Raw genomic sequence first — 5,848 nt, forward strand, 5'->3', positions numbered from 1 at the left:
ATAACAGTATTGCTTGGGTGGAAGTTGAGCTACAAGGGTGGGTTCAGTTCCAGGCTTGAAGGGTGACTTAAGGCCACAGTCTCAGGGGTTCTACCAGTCTCTATCACACCACCAGTAAGCCTGGTCTTTTTGTTTTTATGATTTTGTGTTTCATTTCACATTTTTCTCCCACTGTATCCAGGACCTTCTATTGTGATCTCTTTCAGAGAGGTAGGTAGAGGTAGCTGGGCACCATCTAGTTTTCTGGTCTAAGGGTTGAGGAGGCTGAGGTTCACGTGGTCTGTTAGTCCTTTGGGCTATTTGTTTCCATGCATCTTTGATTTTCTTCACTTTTCTTTGCTTCGGATGGAGAGATACCAATAGTTTCACCTTAGATGGCTGCTTGTTAGCTTTTAAGACTCCAGTCACTACTCACCACAGTAGGATATAGAACATTATCTTTGTAAACTACATTATTCCTACTGAGTTAGCTGCCCCTCCCCATGTCTATGATCCTAACTTCCAGAACTCAATGACTTTTTCCCTCAGGGTGTTTGGTTATCGCTAAGAAGTTTTCATAACTTTGTTCCCTGGTTGCTCTACTATATACATGTATATATTTACAACCCATAAAAATATGTATGTAGAAATATCCTCTGCCAAACCTATATATGGTCGTGGATGTAAGCCAGAGTGATTTTTAATGCATGTCACTCCTTTGCTCAAAATCTTATAACAATAGTTTGAAGCTCATCAAAATGTTAAAAACCATAAATGCATAATGATACTAAACAACAAAAATAAAAAGTAAACTTGTTGATGACCTTTGAAGAATGCCAAGAAACCATCTCATTTTTATAAAAACTGTTAAAGGAAAGATCAAATATTTATCCTGCCTGTCTCGTACAAGGTGCACATCAAGGAAGCCAAACTGCTAAATAGAGAGCGTTTGTCTTTATAGGAGTATTCCAGCTAATATATGAAGGAGACATGGTAGAATTTTAATATCACCACTTAAAAATCCCTAATTAAATTAATGATTTAGGTAATGGTCACCAATGCCTGCTAAATATTATAAAAAAGGGGGGGGGCATAATTTGCCTTCTTATGGAAAAACACAGCACCACCTATGTCTTGCCAAAAAAACATGAAAACCATGACAGGAATATGAGGGTAGACAGCAAACTACCCATTTCAGGCCACACAGGTAAGATGGAGTCCACACAGAAAGTCTCTTACTTAATGAGTATACAGAGGAGAACCCTGAGGTCAGAGGTGATCTTACCATCCCCCCACCAACCAAGTTTGCTACCAGCAAACATCAGAGAGCTGTTTCCAATGGAGCTACCTCCACAAGGGTAGCCAATGAAACTCAGGAGACCTGGGTCTGAGACAGGAGAGAAGTCAGATCCTGTTACTTCTGACTGAAAACTCAGGGAATTCTGAGGGCCTGTTGTAGTCCTAGCTCTGTGCCTACTCATGACATTCTGTTCCTTCATGTATTTCTCACAACAGGGTTGAGATACACAGAATCAATACCTCCATGACCTTCTTCAGGTTGTTGAAGCTTAGCAAGTTGCAGGAAACAGAAAACAGAATTTTGATGGGGGCACTGACATAAGAGTAGAATTTTGCTACAACCTACCTCCTACCCTGAGCTCCCAATAAGTGGGAGAATAGATGGGTCAAGAGATGAGATGTCAACATGAAATTAAGCAATGTCAGTAGAGTAAAATGTGAAAAATATCTGGGGAAACTTAGCTCATGTTAACACTGAACCCTCTGGAAATCCAGTCTTCTTAGAAAAAGTGTCATTTCCTTCATGTGCATTTATTTGCCTTTCTTTTCTTATCACTTTCTTTGACCCTCAAGAATAATAACATATATGGAAATGACCAGGTGTTGGTGCTATATCTGGAGGCTGCAAAGAAAGATACTTGGGAGGATCTAGGCTGAAGATGGGTCTTTGGAGCAGGCATTGGGGAGACAGTCAATTCATCTGGCCTAGAGCCCCACCAATCTAGGTTACTCATCTTCTGCTGACTTCATGACTCACACAGCCCTGTAATCACCCAGTTGTGGTGATTCAGTCCAAGGAAAAGAAGGACCAAAGCAATGTGCTACTATCAGTCATATTCCAAGAAAATGCATATATCAAGCATATGATAGAAGCTATTGCTTTGTAACAATGGAAACAATTATATTACATTGCATCCTGTATTCACTGTAATTATGATGATAGTAGAAATTGATGAGGAGAGTATTTATCCAGCACTAGATCACATTGTAAGCAATCACTGCAGAGAATGGGAGTGATCATCTTCACATTTTTAGCCTTCTTCTCTAACCTTCTATAGAAATTGAAATAGAACTTGTATAATGAGCATTAAAAAAAAAAAGATTGTTGGGAATAAACTAGTATAAAGTAGACACTGAAGTCACTGTAACCTTAACAGAAGCCATAAATTAATTTGTAGCACTGAGGAAAGTAGAGGGGGGGTAAATGTTTGGAGAAAATGCATTAAGGGGTACAGTAATGGCTCGTGGTCAATGTGTGGAATATATGGAGAGTCAGAGTAATTTTGGGGAACTGATATTACTTCAGGAAAAACCTCACCAAGAGGAAGGTGTAAAAGCGGCCTAGCTAACAGCTACAGCAATCCCCAGCCTGCCTAAGTTAGGTGCCTACACTGGGCCAGAGCCCTCCCACATCAAGTGGATTAGAGCACAAGTAGTCTCAGGCAAGTCTTTGTGTTGGGAAGCTCACAGGAGAGTGTGCAAGTGACAAGAAGCCACAGGAGGCCTGGATGGACAGAAACACTGAAGACAAAACACACACACACACACACACACTTACTGGACTTTTCTATCTCAGCACCATCCCTGTCTCATACTTATGCTGCCTGAATGAAAGGCCATAACAGGTGTGTTGTAAAGCAACTAGTGCTAGTCACCCAGACATCCTGGATTCCCCTCAGCCCCACCAGGTATTAGCTGATCCTCCCACACAGAAACGGCACTGAGCAGCCTTCATGACATCATGTGGGTTCATATTGCTACTTCCTGTGTTACTTTGGATTTCTGTCTGTTGTTGCTATGCCACTCAGTACATGGCAACAGCATGCCTGCTATATGGTAGGAAAGAATGGAGCAAGAAGAAAACCAATGTTTTCTCAGTAGCAACCAACATTTGCTTAGTGTTGTGCAAACTCACTAGGTTTCTCTTGCCCTCCTGAAGAAATCCCATTAGGTCCATATTCATGGTGCCTTTTCAGATTAGGGAAATTAGGCTCACAGAGGGTAGGCACATTCCAGACAAGGAAGTGACAGAACAAGAATTGTATCCTCACATGTTGATCTGTCTCCACATCCTGAGCTCTTCCCTAGCTATTTCACAGGTTCCTTGTTAATGGTGAGCTTTCAAGTTTCATGGACAGGTTTCTGTGAACAGGCTGGGGATGTTTTGTGCCAGTCACTACTGTTTGGGTATAAGACCAGTGGTCTTATAATGAATAGGTGGAGATATATGTTTGGGTTACAGCATTTTCAGATTAAAGTCACTTTGGGGAAGTATACAAATTTGGGCTGCCAGCATCTGGCATGTCCCTGGGTGCTGCAAATGTTTAATGGGCTCAGAGGCTCGCTGAAAACTGGCAGTATGAGTCCATCCAGAGGCACCTTCCAAGAAAGACATGGCAATCTACTTGCAGACCATCAACCATTGAAAGCTCTATAAAGCATAGTTCTACTCTGATACACAGAGAACATCATGAGTTGGACTTGACAGCACTTAGTTTTTAATTAATACTTGGTTCATAAATCTATGCATGTAGCTTTGGGGTCATCAACAAAATCACTTTTGAGAATGCATCCCTCCCTCCTTTTCTACTTACATCTACATATTACAGACACATTTGGGCTGCAGAACTCTTTGCTAACCTGCTGTGTAAAACTCTCATGAATTGAACTTTTCCAAAATTAATATTTTTCCATTAATGGACACTTAGAAATAGAGGTCACTACCTCTCTGCTGACTAAAGCTACAAATGCAGCTTTGATGATCTCAGACAAAGAGGCTTTTGCAAACGTGGTGGTAGAAAGGAAGGAGAGGCTTTCCCTGAATCCAGCAGATTCAGGTGTGCTTCCTGGTGTGTTCTGTGATCACTCAGGCTTGTGACAGACAGGAAATACCATTCCTGTCTTAGAGAAAGGGAAAGGGCATGTGTGTGTGTGTGTTGGGGGAGAGAATATTTTGCATTTTATGCTTTTATATTTAGGCTATAGGTACATGTATTCAAAATGTTGCTGGTAAATGCAATGGAGCACAAAGATGGCTTCTACTGTACATGGCCATGTGCTGTGTATTACATACAGCTAACTTTTGCTCTTTATTTTTAATATGCATTTCTTTTAATATCTTGGTACTTTATGATTTGAAATGAGTTTTATTAAGGAAGTAAGACAGTTATCTGTATAAATAACAATGGAATAATACTCTGGAGGGCTCAGAATGTCAGTGCTTGGGTTGACCAGGGTTATAGAGCATCTCCAGCAGTGGAGGCCACAGGATCCTAAGAAACACAGCTTGGGATTTAGGAGAATCTGAGACTTGTGCCCTGCTCTGCAGTTTTCCAGGAGAAGCACATGAATATTTTTACATGTGAGAGTTTTTCTCCTAAGGATATTTCATAATATTTATATTACTACTAACAGTGCATGAGAGCCTACTTTTCTACAGTGTGCTTAACTATTCAACAGTCAAGCTTATCATTTGACCAACATTTCACTTTATGAATTTATCATGCAAAACATTCTCTGCTTAGATATGTATAATTATATGCCTGTGCTTTACAGGCTTTTGGGGGACAGAAGGACGATGGGAGCAGAGAGTGGGTGATGTTGTCAGGAGATGAGTGGAGAGATTGTCCACAGACTCATGAATATATAGGAAAGAAGGGATAAGAGGCCCTGACATATAGAGTGAAAAGGCCAAAGGATGGATGTATGAGTTAAAAACATGAGAGGGGCATTGGAAATAGAATGAAACACAAATAGAGAAAGCCTCTAAGGAACGGAATTCATCCTGGTGATACACACCCCTCTGAAAACCTTCCTTTCTTTCCATGCCTATCTTGTCTGCCCCATTACTTAACCTTGTAAACTGATCACCAGAGAAGCAGCTATCACATAAACCAAAAAACCCAAACTCACTGCCACTGAATCAATTCCGACTCATAGCAACCCCCATTGGGTTTCTGAGGCAGTAAATCTTTACACAAGCAGATTTCCTGGTCTTCTTCCGCAGAGTGCCTGGTAGGATTGAACCACCAACTTTCTGGTTAGCAGTCAAATGCTTTAGGCACTGCACCACCAAAGATCCTTAGTGAGAAAGGACAGACAGTACTAGGTCACAGAGGTCAACGATGGGTCTCCAGCACCGAGTCTGGATTATGGGGATGATGGTCCTGGCCACCACACCCAGCACTGCCCACAGCATTCTGAGTGAGTTCCGTCCTAGATGCTCATCTCAGCCCTAATAGAGTCACATCTTACTGACTATCAAAGCAGGAGTTGCATGGATCAGAGTTTGAATCCTGGGGATAAATCCTATGGTCCATGGAAAATAAATTTGACTTTGCTGTGGTTCAAGTTCTTCAATTTATTCATTTTTTCCTAAACAGGGGATAGTAATAGTAGGTATTTCATGAAGTTATTGTGAGAATTAAGAGAACTAAGTATAAGCATAGTGCCTAAGGCACCTGACTGCTAATCAGAAGGCTGGCGGTTCAAACCCACCAGCCACTCCTCGGAAGGAAGGTTGGGCAGTCCTACTTCCGTAGTGATACTGCCTCGGAAACCCAAGGAGGGG

The 5,848-nt window shown here is 41.4% G+C and overlaps 1 protein-coding gene across 1 annotated transcript in view; it reads right to left on the reverse strand.

Annotated features, from left to right (window-relative positions):
* The window catches only part of LOC103206706 (nuclear RNA export factor 2-like), an 18,460-nt gene that overhangs the window by 11,939 nt on the left and 673 nt on the right, over window positions 1-5,848 (reverse strand). The gene's annotated exons all lie outside the window — the stretch shown is intronic.

The sequence above is a fragment of the Orycteropus afer genome, unplaced genomic scaffold (assembly GCF_000298275.1).
Source record: "Orycteropus afer afer isolate SDZICR_OR568_19922 unplaced genomic scaffold, OryAfe1.0 scaffold00327, whole genome shotgun sequence".
Classification (NCBI taxonomy): Eukaryota; Metazoa; Chordata; class Mammalia; order Tubulidentata; family Orycteropodidae; genus Orycteropus; species Orycteropus afer.